Genomic DNA, 15,812 nt, shown 5'->3' with positions numbered 1-15,812 from the left:
TTGAATAAAATAATTTCTTTTAATCTATGTATATTCTAGATATCTAAGACAAATCAAACTGTCACTTTGGTTTCTGAGGTGTATGTGGAAATAGCAAAAAGTTTTAGACCAACTAAAAAACTTCCACAGGAGTTGGTATTTTTGTTTGTCGTTGGTGTTTGTTTTGGTTTAGTTTTTTGTTTGTTTTGGGGTTTTTTGCCATTGTCTGTGTGGCTATTTGTCACTTTGTGGTTCAGCGAATCCCTTTGGGATAGGAGGTCTATTTCCCTCTTGATCCAAAGCTGCTGTAAGACTGTATCCCCAATCCCATAACAATATAGAACAACACTCCTGTGTGCACCTACACATGATACAGACCATAAATGCGTGCCCAGCACAAGTCAGCCTGGGGAGAGGGCAGTGTCTTTGCTGGCCCCTGTGCAAACACAGGCTGCGCTCGGCTGTCACAGGGTTGAAGTTCACCATGGGCTGTGCACACACTGTGGGGTGGGTCTGTGGTAGCTGCTGTGAGACAGCCCACCCAGCGACTGGCAGCCAGCCTATCTCTCCCAGTTGCTGGCCACTGGGCCATCAGGTCCCTCAGGCTCATGGTCCCACTCCAGTGGCTCATACCAACTCTTGTTGTCCCACTCATGGGCCGGCCCCAGTTGAAGTTTGCTGGCGTTGACATGAACATGCACACAAGACGGCTTAGGGTCGGTGCAATGAGGCTGTCAGACCAACTACAGTGCTGAAGCGCGAGGCTGGTGTGTGGAGGTGTGGTAGGTAAGCTGTCTGTGTGGGACTGGCCCCTTTATCCTTTGTCCTTGGTTTTCCCATGCTTGTCTTTCCCCCGTCTACCTTAGTCCCTCCCTTTACACACTTTTTGGCTCTTCCCTTTCACATCCCATAGTAAGTCTTGGACATCACTGCTACCCCCTTAAAAACAACCCATAATGAACTTTATATAGTCCCCTGTTCCGTCCCTGTCACCCTGTGTCCTGTAAGAAGTCTTATAGCCCTTTAGGTAGTCCCTCAGTTTGCACAGCTTTTGTGGGAGTTTACTACACTTTTAGTGGGTTTTGCACCAGGTATAATGAACTGAATTATTCTCTGTTGATGGTTTTGGGTCCAGTGAGTCTGTGCTCAGTTTTCACTAATTGTTCTTCTGATCCTTGCCATGGATTAGTGTTTAGTTTGCTTAGCCTGCAGTCAGATAAACTAACACTCTCTGTTATGCGAAAAGATCTCTCCATTGCCTTCTGATCCTATAATAGCCATTGGACCCAGAATGTGGCAGTTGGAGTAGAATTCGTCTTGCTGAACTTCCGAGTGCTGCAGAACAGGCACAGTGAGCAGCTTTGCGTACCTGGTCTCGCTCTGTACTCGGTGAAGATAAATTGTTACTTTTAAAGGACATTTCTCCCATACTTCTGACATTTATATTACAATTGAAAATTTTGTTTTATTTTATAATGAACGTTGTGATGCCAAAGGCAGCTGGTTAACTTGTGAATATCTGCCTATGTTTGGACAGAACTGCATGTCAAAGCAGTTAGGTTTAAGATGAGCAAAACCAGTGACAAGTGAACACCTTCTGGAAGTTTTGGTCTGCTATTCAGTGTCACAAAAGTCTGAAACCATTTGAAGGAAGATGAATGAGGTTCTGTGAGTGAGGACAAAGACATTTCTGTGGATAATAGTCTATTGGAAATTTGAAGAGCTCAGTGTTATCCTAGAGAAAGATGCAAAGGCATTTGAAGAAGTGGGACTTTAATCAGAAAGAAAAGACTCTGATCTGCTCACCTAAGACATCTGGTGCTTTCGAAGCTATGTGAAGAATTCCCGGACAAAATCAAAGATCATAGTTCAAATGCCGCCATCTAAAAACTGCAGAAAGTGTCATTCCTTCCTATATTAACTAAAAATACACACTTCCTCTGGGTTGAAAATCATATTCTTTATACGTGATTTGAAACAAACTTAAGGACTTATTTTCAAAGGTGATGAGAAATTGCTGTTACACTGACTTTAAGCAGAGCTGATGTTTTATGGTACCTTGAAAATTTGATCTGAGATCTCTGTGGTTTTTAGGAAATAAAGTGGAAAATAATGGTTTTTCAAGTTTTTCTTATATTAATAAATGTTAGTATACTTAGTGATTTCATTTTGTCCAAGCCTGGAGCAGTTTCAGCAGATGCAAACGATGTGTTCTCAGTGGGTAGATGGATATGATCAGGAGTTTATAGCATGTTGCATCATGTTTTCTACTTTTAGGACTTGTGTGGGCAAAACCAAAGATCTTTCAGCAGACAAAGGAGCAGTGCTGATTATTAAGAAGATAAATGGATGGAGATGGCATTTTGACCGTCATTGTAAAAATGTGATTAAAAACCACAATATGATAGAAAGCCACAGATTTAATATAGATTTAGTAGCCATGCTGCACTCAGGTATTTATTACAAGACTGACATCCAAGCCTTTATGTTGTGTTCAAGCAGAGTGGAATTATTTGAAAATGTCAGATTTTTTTTCCCCTTATTGCAGAATAAGACAATTTTTTTCCCAGCGACCTGAAAAATACAATTGATTGACAAAACGGTGTAGAAAAGTTGTCATGGCATAGGGTAGGATGAATGGCAGGAGGTAGCAAGGTGTAGGGGATCTCTTACATCTGTTAGGAGAGGCCATTGCTTCAAACACCTGCACAGGGCAAGTCCACTAGTTCGTGCTAGAGCCAAACCTTATCAACAGCCACAGTCTCAGTCTGAGCCCTCCGACCTTTACTATCTGGGGCAAACATCCTTGGGTAGCTACACAGCAGTGTTAGGTTGTTACTCATTTCTCTTTCACTGTGTCCTGCGAGAAGAACAGCCTTTTGCTGGCTTTCTGCACTTTGAGAGCTAGGGTAGAGATTGAGTAGTACCTGAGGATGAAACAACTTCTTTGTAGTTGTAAAATTGGTTTGATCAGAGGATTACAGATTTTCCAGTAGTATGGCTTGCTTTCTCTTCTGTTTTCGTTCTCTTCACACAACTTCTTCCCTAAATAGCGCTTCAAATATGCTTTCTTCCTCTATGGTCATCACTGACTTTGCTGTATCGGTTAGCTTTTGCTAACCAGAAAACAGAAGTAACTTTCTTGAGGTTATTTCTACCATATTGTATAATCTGGTGGGACATTGCCCTGAATCCCTTCAAAATGAGGATTATTAAGCTCCGGAAGACCTATGATCACTTGAATCATTTATGCCCACGAACCTACGCTATGATGTGCTTAGTGTTTGGGATGTACCTGGGGGAAGGAAACCTGGCATCAAAAATCCTTGGAGGATGAGAAGAGAGGAGATCCAAAGGGGAAGGATTATTACCAGAACATAACAATAATTTGCCAACTGGCCAAAGGTGTGGGGTTTGGCATGGCAGGAGTCGGGGGAGCTGTAAGGCACAAATGGAGAAGGAAGGATCGTGTCAGCAGTTTTCTCACTCAGTTTGAGTAAAGACAACAGGGAAAAATCAATCTCTTATGCCACAAGTATGTAAGGTGAAATATCTAAAATGCCTACATTATTTTTTTCCCCACAAATATGATAATCCAGCGTTTAAGTCTGAAGGCAATAGATTCATTGGCTCAGCTAGAAATCTAAAGGTATCATATTTATAGACCAGCTATTTCAGGAATGGAGCCTGTGTTCTTTTGCATCACTTAAGGCAAAATATAACCTTGGCAAACAAAACCACTGGCAATATTTGCAGTTGCATCATTCTCTGGTGAGTATTTAACGTTAGGACATTCATGATAAGCCACTGTTTTTACATAATCCTGTCAGTTATGGCTGTCCAGTGGCTGCAGTACAATATCTTGAGCAGAAAATGTTCACTATCACAAGTTAAAGCAGTGTGGAGTAGGTAACTGGATTATGATATTGATGTCAAACTGCGGAATAAACTTAATATGGTAATTTGGTGTCTAAATGTGATTTGAAACTAAGGCTTAATGAGAACAGTGGTGTTTTGTTTCGTTTGTTTCACTCCCCCACCCACCCCCAGGAATAAAAAGAATAAAACCAGGAATCTAGCTTGGTGACAATTCTTTAAACTGTGAACAATGCATAGTAACTTGCTTCAAAAAGCAAGTACTCTTATGGGTTGTGTGCCTTATTCTGTGGAGAGTCTTTTATGGGACCTGCCCTAGACAGAGATTTTGACTGAGCGCTGCACTTTGAACAAATGTCATAGTGCATTTCGGGATGAGTCAAAGTTCAATTGGGTGGTCACGCTAAGGGATGCATTTATGGTGGCAGACACAGAAAAATGTGGCAGAACAGGTCAGAACTCAACACTGGAAAACCCACTCATTAAAAAATGTTTTGTTAAAATGTTTAGTAACCACAAACATCGTTTGCAAGACGGGAAGAGCTGAAATAGTGTGCAGTGGGATGCTAAACTAACCAGTTAAGCCTTTCAGCAAGAGATATCTGAAGGAAGAAATTGCAGATCAGTCAGTTTCTCATTTTATCCATCTTAATTCGAGCCACTTTTCATGTCATCAGAAGCATAAGAGTTCAGCTGCCTGTAAGCTGTATATCACAGCCAGTTTTCCAAATCTTCTTGCAAAGCTGCTGCTGCAGTTACTGCTCTGCTGAAAATGACTCCTTGGTTTCCTTGGCTTTGGGGATGCCGGAGTTCATGGCGGTGGTGTAGAGGTGTCCCTGGTCCCAGAACAGAGCATGCCTCGCTCTGCGCAACCACATCTCTCCCAGGAACCAAGGGGAACACCAATGCTGAAAGCAGTTTTCCATTCATCCGTTCCTTCCTGACCCGCAGGTATATGTTTAATGCATAGGTACAAAAGACTCCCAGCTTGTCATGGAGGGCATTAGATTTCCCCGCTGGAGGCCAGCCACAGAAAAGCAAGGCTTTCCACTTGAGTCATTTACTCACAGATGCAATCAAGCAAAAGTTGCTGTTTTAGTAAGTGAGCTAATAAACAACGCTTCTCAAGACTTGCCTCTTATGAAGCAATACAATCATCTGGGGTCACGCTGGTTTTCACCACATTTGTTTTTTGACTTTCCGATTTCAGGACATTTTATTCAGTTCTGACAGTTCTTTAGTGGCGTGGTTTTTATCAATGTCTCCAGGAGGCAGATACCATCAGCAATGTCCAGACCTACATGTCCGTGACCTGCCCACAGAATTTCGCTGTCTGAAAGATCTGTTACCTCCAAAATGCAATTAACGCAGTATTAACTCCAAACTAACTGGTTAGAGTTATTGGCCCATCTGGTCTCTTAATGGAAACCATAACATTTTCTGGGTGTTGTGCAGAGTCAGTGAAAAATTTCAGAGATCCTTTTGAAAGCTTTCTGAAAGTCAACGCGATCCAGGTTTGTGCCCTATGTTGCTGGTGTGCATTGGCTGTTCAGTGACAGTGCACAGCCTGAAATCATGGTCAAGATCAGATCAGGCTGCCAAAAGTCATCTGTTGTTCTTTAAGTACCTGAAGATGCAGCGACATTGCAAATCCAATTCAGCGTAAGTATGTTGAAGAATTTTTTTGAGAGGATGGTGATGCTATGACGTTTTTACAGTCACTAAAAGTGTCTTTCAGGTAGTTTTTTTTGAAAGTTTTTCTTCTACAATGGACTCATAATCTTTTGTGCTCGGTTCAATATTTAGACCGTCATTTTGAGTTGCTTTTTCCCACCTTCTTTGAGCAGGTCTGATTGTTTTTACCCCACACTGTGCCCTCCAGTGCTTAATTTTTAAGCTACTTTCAGCTTAATGCAAGATGATTTTCTCACAGTTATTTTCTTATTTGAATTATCCAAATTGATTTTTTTTCAGGTGACAGGGCAGTTTTAGTGTGCAGTGAAAGTCTCCTCTCTTTATTTTTTTTTAGATAGTAATAATATTTATTTTTTTAATTTTTTTTTTAATTTGTTCATTCTAGCTGTTATTAAAATCACCTGCAAGCTTTTTGTGGTTGGAAGACAGAGCCTTCTTTCGCTGCATGCCAATGTGATTGTCTTTTCTTCATAACCATTAATGCATTTTCTCTTTTTCCATTTTGAATGGCATTTTGATGTGAGTATTTGGGGGGTTCTGCTTTGCTTGTCCCTATCTGATGATGCCCCTCAGCAGCACTGCAGTGACCCACCTCTCCTTTTTCTACCAATTGAAAAATACCAGAAAATTCTTAGTTCTACTAACATATTTTACTAAAGATTTTTTTTTAATGTGAAAGCTGAAAATGATGCCTGTTTATGGAAAACTTGTTTTTTAAGAACTGACATTTAATTTCCCTACATTTGAGTGATTATTTGCTTCCTATGAAAGTACTTGCTTTTAATTTGTTTTCACAATGGTAGCACGTATGTTGTACTCACTGTCAGGGCACGAAACTTGCATGCCCAAACATTCAGAGGGACAAACAAAAAATTCCGTGGGTCGGAACCTGGTATGCCTGTGTTTTTGTGACATCCAGTCTGATGTGATTTTGTGGATCAGAAGAGCATATTCTTGCCTTCAATGAGTGATTTAGTTATCAAAGTTGGATGAGCTCTTTGTGAGTGCTGCTGTGTGAACAAGTTCCAGGTACCTAGGTTGTGTGCAGTCCATAATTAGCTGTCCCTACTCTCCCATTTGTGCCCAGCCATGTCAACAGGGGTGCGCTGCTGCTAGTGAGGTTCTGTAGGATGTTTTGGAAAGTGGGTTTATATTGTGGGAGTGCTTGGAGGGTTCTCATTCTCACCTACTACCTTGCACTGTGTACCTGCTCCTTTGCTGTTAATTGGTTCCTCATCTGTCTCACAGGGCTCTTTACATGGCGTCACTCACAATCAGTGCAACTCTCTTTTTCCCTCCAGCTGGGGAACCTGAGTAGTTCATTATTTTATTATTGTTCTTCAATTTGATACAATCTGTTCCTGACCATCTGTACCCACTCATGCTGAGAATATCAATACTGTAATTTTCCATCTCCCTCATAACTTGAGCTGATTTTTCCAGCTTGCAGCATTGTATGTACATGCCAGAATCTCATCCATAACATGGAGTGACTCTGGAGCAGCAGCTACTTCCAGGTTTGAGCTCCTTGCTGAGGCAGGATTGGACCGATGCTTGTTGCACAAATTCATCTGGGACTATCCACTAATCCAAGAAACTGAGATGGAAATTGTCATGGAGACAAAGTGAAGACTTAGCCAGTAATATTTTTGAAGAGGGAGGTGGTCAGCCTTGCATCCAGCTCCCACGCTTGAAGAATCGAGAGAGAATCTTTTCTCTGGCCTCTATCTTTGATATACCCAGCCTTGGTAGACCTGTCGGGAATTTATATAATCCTGCTGACATAACTCTTTGGATCAGAGTCTCCTAAGCAACCCAACACAGCAAGGTACTGGTTTCAGAAATGGGGAAAAATGTGGGTTTGCCTCTGGCAGGGGTGTGAGTGCTCGCATGTGTGTGTACTCCGCATGATTCTGGCAATTTATATTCTAGTATACTCAGAATTAAGCAGGTTAATTTAGCTTTTCCTCTATGTCTTATATCTGGTGCTTAAAGGATTTTGAAAATCCTATTCTCAGCCATCAACTAATTTCATTTACATAGAAAATACTACAACTGTTACATGTTGTCTGGTGGACTACTTTATTATCATTTTTTTAATGCTTTTTTGCTCACATAAGGTCTTGAAGTAAAATGCTCCTAAGTATCATGTGATTAGAAATCTGATAAATTATGTCTTTTCAGTATTTAAATAATCCTTCAGGTCCTACAGACTCCTATGTTTGTGTGTGTGTGAGAGAATATGAGGGAAAATAGAGATGCAGAATAGACTGTAATGAGAGGTTTCTGTGATGTTATAAACTACAGGAGTGAAGTTCAGATAGTTTATGGTCCAGTTAACAGAAACTCTCAATAGAATTATATCTTTACAAATCAAAATTCGTCTGTTGCTTAGTTTCTATATGTGGTTCTGACTCATGTATCTATGCCCTGTAGAAATTTCTATTCCTTCTTGAGTCATGCAAATGTTGCCTCCTATCACCCCAGATCTTGCTATCTCAAATGATTAGCCCTGTTGCACCCTACTCTGTTGTCAAGTATTTTTTACTTCATTTTTGGGAAAAAATAGTATTGATTTTTCTTCTTTCTCAAAAAATAATACAGGATTCATTGTACCAAAATTGGAGAAGTACAAGAGGCAATCAGTGTATACATGATGTAGCAGCAAATAGGAATAAAGTCAATGTGAACACAGAGTACTTTATGCTACTTCCTTCATGCATCCTGAGAAGCAGGATGAACGTCTGGACACAGCAAAACATCATTGATAAGGACATATGGGCATTATCAGATAGTGACAATATATTCCTCCCTCTGAAATGGTTTAGTCAGGTAATGAATAGGTTTACCTTTTTCCTCTTCAGGCTATTCTGTGAAAGTGTAAAGCAAAGCTGAGACATCTTTGCATATGCTTCTTATCCTATGTACCAATATGGGGAAAAATCATGACATAAAGCAATGAAGTTAAATAGTTGCTGGATAAGAAATCATGGACAGCATCAGCATAGACTTCAGTGTAACAGCAGATGAATATATGAAAGCTTAAGATGCGACATTGGGTGGACAAGGTCACAGGAGGCAACATTCTGACTAGAAATGAGAAACAGTTCCTTGTGAGAGAAGCAAGCAGCCATGTGTCCAACGTGTCTCCATTGCTTTCAGGATGTGAGTCAGCAGTGCTGTTGCTATCTGGCCTGCAGTCTTCTGCTGCTACGGGTTGATGCTGCTCTTCTGTTTGTGAATCTTAGGCTGCATCTTCCAAAGGACAGAAAGAATTCAACTTTCTTCTCTAACAGAGAGGTTCAGGTGTTGAGCAATGGAAGTGTTTTCAGTAAGAGCCAGATCGGCAAAATCTGACTGCCTATTTTGAAATGAGGTTGTCAATGTTCTGCTGCAGACAGTGGCCTGAATGACTTCTTTTTGTATTGAACTGGGTTGTCTTTGAAGTCAGATCAAATGTCTTATCCAATGAAGGGCGACTAAGCTGGTGAAAGGGCTGGAAGGAATGTCCTGTGAGGGGTGGCTGAGGACTTCGGGCTTGTCTAGTCAGGAGAAAAGGAGGCTGAGGGGTGACCTCATTGCTCTCTGCAGCTTCCTGAGGAGGGGACGTGGAGAGGGAGGTGCTGAGCTCTTCTCCTTGGGATCCAGTGAGAGGACACGTGGGAATGGTTCAAAGCTGCGCCAGGGGAGGTTCAGACTGGACATGAGGAAGCATTTCTTTATGGAAAGAGTGGTCAAACACTGGAACAGGCTTCCTGGAGTGGTGGTCGATGCCCCAAGACTCAGTGTGTCACAGAGGCACCCAAAAATGACCCCGAGCAAATAATAAGCTTAAACTAACTTTAATTTGGAACCAAAACAGAAAAGAAAACAGCAGATTGAAACCAAATGACAGAAACTAGTGCAAAATGGGGGGTAGGTAATTCCGAATCAGTCATCACTTCAAAAACATTTAACAAACTGCAGGCTCGATATACCACTTGGAGATATGACCACACAAGAATGATGATCCACAGCATGCACACACTCACTCAAGAGAAGCTTCTCTCACTCAAGGGTACCCAGAAGAAATAATTGGTTGCCTGAGAGGGCAAGGGCTCACTCAAGGATATATCCAGGAGAAATAATCACTCAGCAAGGAGAAGGCAAGGGCTCCCAGTCCCAGGAATTCCTCTTAGATGGTGTCCCTATTTAAGGGGAGTGCTCTGTTCACAGTCCCACTGCTCCAAGAAGACCACTCCAAGGGGGTCTTTGGCAGGGGACCCATTTATAGTCTGGTCAGATCTGGGCTGCAATCATTACAAGGTCCAGAAGCTTCTCAGGGCCTAGGGCACCTCACTGGCTGAGGAACCTGTCTGTTGACAGAGGGTCCCACCCCTCCTGCTCCCCTAGCCAAGGGGGTCACTGTGTCCCAGAAAGAGGGGGAGACCTGAGGGTTGAGATCGACCAAGGTGTGTCCGTGGGTAGGGACTGGCACAGTGTGGCTGAAGGTGCTAAAGAGCCATCAGCTCTCCCATTGCAATCTCTGGACCTTATCAGGGTGTGTGCAACTGCCACACACAGTGCTTAAGGAGTATTTGGACAATGCCCTTAACAACTTTACAGCTTTAACAGCTTTAACTTTTGGTCCACTGTGAAGTGGTCAGGCAGTTGGATTAGATGATCATTGCAGGTCATTTCCATCTGAAAAAGTTCTGGTCTATTTCCTATTCTATTTTATTCTTCTACCAAAGATATCATTGGTAAAGCTTGCAACCTGGAGACTGGATCCGTGTTCTGTATAGCTGTGGAAAGCAAGGAGGGAAAACCCCCGGGTCACTGATGTAAATCATTATTTCCTTGGAAAAGATATGTTGCCAGGTGCACTAAAACTAGATGACCAGAAAAGTAGCCATTTTTGACACTGATTTGTAAAATGTTGACTTGTCCTGCAGTCCTCTTGGGGCATGGTGATTTTTACATAAGTAGTAATGCTTTATTTCTATATATTACTAATTTTTTCTGCATCTTTCGTGACCGAGTTTTGGATGTGGGTCTGTTATGGGCTACTCCTTACGGTTTTTGAGCAGCTGACAGCCATTAATGCTTTTGAAAATTATGGTGATTGATGGGCAAATACATATGAAATCCATAGCATCACCAACAAAATGCCATCAGTTGTTATTGACGGTTTCCTGCTTTTTGTCCTTTGAAATAGCTGGAACAAGAGAGAACATGTGCACAGAGATGTTCACTCATCCGAACATCTCATATTCAAGACAGAAATATAGGAAAGAATGCAGCCAGATAACCAGAGGAATTTATTTGGATATTTCCTGTTAACACATTGGTGGAAAATAAAAACTATTATTAACCTGTTATGGAGAGAAGTGCAACAGTACTGAGACAAGCATCGTAAGGACAGGACTGCATTACTGAAGCAACTATAAACATCTGACCCTCAGTGCAGCACATGCAGCATGTTTATTGCACCCCTAAATTCACAAGTGGAACAAACTCAGTCCAATAGATGCTGGAGAGCTTCAATGCCTGCTTTCTGTGGGAGAGCATGTACATCTGCCGTGGAAATCTTCCCTGCGCAAAAGTAGAGACGAGGCTGGGAAGTCCTTCTGTGCAGCTGTGTCCTGCTTGGGCTTTTTGGTATGCCAAGTTTGTAGCAGTAACCTTAACTGTGGTACGTTACTTAATGAAATCTAAGCTACAGAGCAGTTTTAGCTCAGTGTTATGGGCTTTCTAGGTATCAGGGTAGTTGCTGATTCTGTTCTTTTCCTTTTCAACTAATAACCCCCCTGCTCTTGAAAGTGTCATCCACTAATTTGATAGAGGATGTAGTCCCTGTTATAAGGGCAAGGCAGGCTTTCATAGCTGGTAGGCTAAAGTACTGTCACACTAAGAGATTCCTTGCACACTGAGAGTGAAGTAACTCTCTTTACACTCAAAGATGGAAATTCACAACATTTCCTTTTTGATATGCATCTTTGAGTGCAAGATGCAATGTTACAAATTAGCTCATATTTTATTACCGTTTCCTTTCCATCCCTTCCTTTGCAAAACAATTCTTCAGAAAGACTGGATTTTTTTTGTTGGCCACTGTGAAAGCAGATAACTTTTCCAAGCTACTGCTTCTGCCACCTCACTATCATCAGGAAAATATAAAGTATCAGTAAAAATATAAAGTTATGATCCATTAATATTGTAACTATCTTTTCTGTCTGTCAGCAATCCTAACATATATTTTTCATGTCAATTTGTAAGATACTGTATACTGGGGAAGGTAATAGTTGTACTCAAAGGTAGTATATTTTCTTAGACTAATATGGCTAGTAAAAATAGCCAAGCTTTTGTGCACATTAATCTCTTTTCAGAATGTTTCAGTTTCCTACTTATTAGGAAATCATTTTGAATTTAATTATATTAATGTCACTAGTGAATGAATCTTGTTTTAATCATACTTGTGCTTTTAAGCATGGGAGAATCCTGTTCTGGAGAGCAGAACACAAAGCAGGCATCGTCATGTTACCATGCATTTGCTGACTTTCATTTGGCCTAATGCAATTTTTCCCTTAGCCTAGTAAAATGCCAAATGTGATTAATGTTGATTAATACTGTTCTTCATAAACTTTTCATGCTGCACATTTTGATTTTATCTGAGGTATGTCAACTAGTATCATGAGGAGCTTTTTCAAGAAAAGAGAACTAGAAAGTGTCCAACTAATGATCTCAAGACACCAGAAAAAAATTGTTTTCCAATTAGACATTAACTTTCGTGCCTCCTGTCTCTGGAGTATAAAATGAACTTTCACCACATACTGGCTCCTTTCTTCATCTACTGGAGCTAAAATTTCAATGAAAGAGTGTTTGCTTAAATTAGAAATTGAAAAAAAAAAAAAAGCCTGTGCCCTTATGCTTTTAGAAGCAGTTTAGCAGTGCTACCACTTCTGCCTTTACCTATTATTTGAATTAATTTAACTTCCTGATTAATTTTTTTTGTCATTTGACAGATGTGAAACCTAGATAGGTAGATTTCTAGATAGAAAATACCATATGCTAAGCTTTAATTATAATCTTTTTCAGGCCTGTTTTCATTAGCAAAGCTGCTATATTCTGGGTCTGCAAGAATTAACCCTACTTGAAAATCCAAACAGCCAAAGCCCAGCTGCCTTTGGATTTTGAGGAAAATGAGCAGTCAAACCAGTGGTTTCTTTCTCTTGCCAAAAGAGAGGCCACGACTTAAGCTGAGTGCAGTGAAAGAAGGAGCTCAGTAATGGGCTTGTTTTGCATGGATGGATGTTGCCATCTCTGCTGAACAGATCTGCAGCACCTTGAGAACCTTCCACTTGTGTGATATGTTAGGAAAAGTTTAAGCAGTTCCAGCAATACCCCTCCACTTCCAAAACCTTCTCTCCTTGTTTTTTTCAAAGATCAATTTAACCCCATCTTACTAAAATGTTCATGAAAAAAAAAGTCATCTTCAATTTATTTAGTGTTGCCAACTTTATCTGATTGCTGTCTTTTCGTTTCAACCCACTGTGTTTATCTGAGTTACCCACCTGATGCATTTCATACATGGCTCTTGGAGCCTTCTGTGGCAACAGGCTGTTGTTTGTGCTACTTTTTCTATTGATAGATAGGGCACTAGACTATTCATACATGACCAGGCTTTCTGGGCATAATAATATTAACGATAAATCCAGGATAGTATTAGTACTTCTAATAATGAATAATTAATTGAGAGACAGAATTGCATAGTAGGCACCATTAAGGAAAAAAAAAAAAAAAAAAAGAGCAAACACTCATTTCTGTCTTGTAGGAAATCAGGAGATTTGGGACTTCCAAGCTGTGACTACAATATGAATTAATACATTCCTGAGATCTGGTACAGGATACTCTGTACCAACTCTGGAGGACACTCTTGTGACTGAATGAAAAAAAATCACTCAGCACTTAATACTGGTGTTTGTTCTGAAACAGCTTGAGTTTCAGAAATGTAGGAGGGGTCAGGGCAGAGGGATCAGAAGGCAGCAAAGAGGGAAGGCAATGCTGCATCCATCCGTACCTCACAGGAACGTGTGATAATGTTCTATGTTGAATAACATCAATTAATAGCTCATTATTTCATATTTGAAACCTGTATAGTATCTGCCAACTCAGAACAGTTAAAAAGAAACCAAGGTGCCCAACTTGAGGACAGTTTTTAATATTAATGAAGGTATTAAATACCAGTGAAGGGCTTGTGGGTGACCAATAAAAATAGACTTCTGTATGGTTTTGGTAGGATTCTTGAAACTTAGCTGGAAAACTGCTATGCTGTTGAAAACAAACCACTTGACTTATTACTATCTTGGCCTGTTAGAGTGCAGGGCCTCACTTATTGCCCAGTTACTTAGAAACATTGATGGTACAGGTCAAGAGTCAAACAGAAATATATAACCGAAGAACTGCTGTTATGCAGGAATTTTTAGCTTCTTTCAAAAATTCTTCCTTTGAAGTTTCAACTGACTAACTGAACAACAATCAGAATTGAATTGTCACATTGAGACACAAAATACTGAGTAAATTTAAGATCCTGTAAAGACTATTATCTGCATCTTCAATTCACAATATTATGTTACACTTCATTCAGTCAGAATATTTCAAACTGAGCATGTAAACAGAATTACAGGAATGAGGATTGATGAAGTTATTAGAATTTATCACATTTATGATCTTATGAATTGCATGTCTGTGTATAATTGCTCTGAACAAAACATCCCAAGCTCTAGAAATCATATTTCTCAAGTATCCCATTCAGAAAACAATCTAACTGATTGAAGCCTTTCTTCAAGTTTTCAGCCAACTGTGCTTAGCAAACACCTACGTGTCAGGGCTCTCCCACATCCCATTCCAAAATACAGCCTGGGCGCCAGCTCCTTTTGTCCACTGAGAGGGGGCAAAACAATCTCCTGTCACCCAAGCTGATTTAGGAATAAGGTCAAAACTTCTCCATACCTGCAGCAACCACTACGATGACTGTGATGAGCCCCCATTCCTCTAATCCGAAAGGCTTTTCCTGAGCAGCTGAGCAAGGAAGGTTTTGGAAGTGCGTAGGACTAAGTTGCATATTTCAGCACAACTTAAGGACTTGCCCCTTCTTCTGAGTCTGTGGAGATACTGATCACATGCATGAAGAGGAAGAAAAAGTGGGGGCACTAGCTAAGAGACCAACATTTTTCCATCTACTGCAGGTGTATCATTTATACTGTTGAAATGGGAAGGGCTATTTCATCAAGTATAGCTGACACAGAGGTGTGGAAAGTGCTGTGTAAACTGTGGATAACCTTTTATGAGAAGTGAGAGTAACAGTTAAAGAAAACTAAATTTTACCCATAAATATCTATCATTCTTCAAATCAGTTGTTAGGAAGTATCCAAGTAAAATAAATTTGCTAGGAGCAGGAAAAAAAAAATGCATATAGAGTAAGCAAAATCCTCCTGAAATAAACCAAATTAAAATGTCAGTAACATTATACAATATTATTAGCTTCCTCAATTTAGACAGGGGAAATCTGGGAGTTATCCAAAGCTGCACCAGTAAACCACTCCATGATGGTTTGATACACTTAGTATAGGACCTTCGAATCACAAATTGTTGTAATGTGAAGCTCTGTCCTTCCTCAACAGGAATTTCAGGAGTGCCTTACAAAATGTCTCCAAGAAGGGTCCTACCAGATGCATTTCTTGCTGGTTAGGTAACTGATTTGATCCATCAAGAATCTGAATACTGGAGGTTTTCAACCAAGAACATGTTTTTCATTTTCTCCATTCACTGATCGATAACAGAATGCTTTCAAGTTCCTCTTGTGTCAGCTACATAAAGATGTTTTCCAAATAAATGTTTCAATCTGGGACAAAAATAATGGCAAGAATTAGTTACACTGGATTTCTTCCTTATACAAAACATTATAAAGCAGATGTTAGCATTACCTTTTCAGGAAAGAACTACACTTAGCATGTTTGAATGATAAATCTACCAACTCATTTACTCTTGTAGTTGCTATGAGAAAGAAAATAGGAATAAGTATAATGTGACCCTTAGTGAAAGACAATTTGTGGTGATACATAAAACCAGGTTAAAAACACTGTTTTCTTGGGAATCCATCTTGTCTAACAGAAATGGAAAGGAACAGAAACAAAAAGGGTATCAGAAAACTTATATTAATAACCCTGCTGGTGTCAGTACATTCAGATAACTTAGAGAAGCCACCAAAAGAGAGTATCACATAC

This window comes from Nesoenas mayeri (assembly GCF_963082525.1).
Source record: "Nesoenas mayeri genome assembly, chromosome: 2".
Taxonomy (NCBI): domain Eukaryota; kingdom Metazoa; phylum Chordata; class Aves; order Columbiformes; family Columbidae; genus Nesoenas; species Nesoenas mayeri.
The sequence above is the reverse complement of the archived record's forward strand: the minus strand, read 5'-3'. Positions refer to the sequence as shown.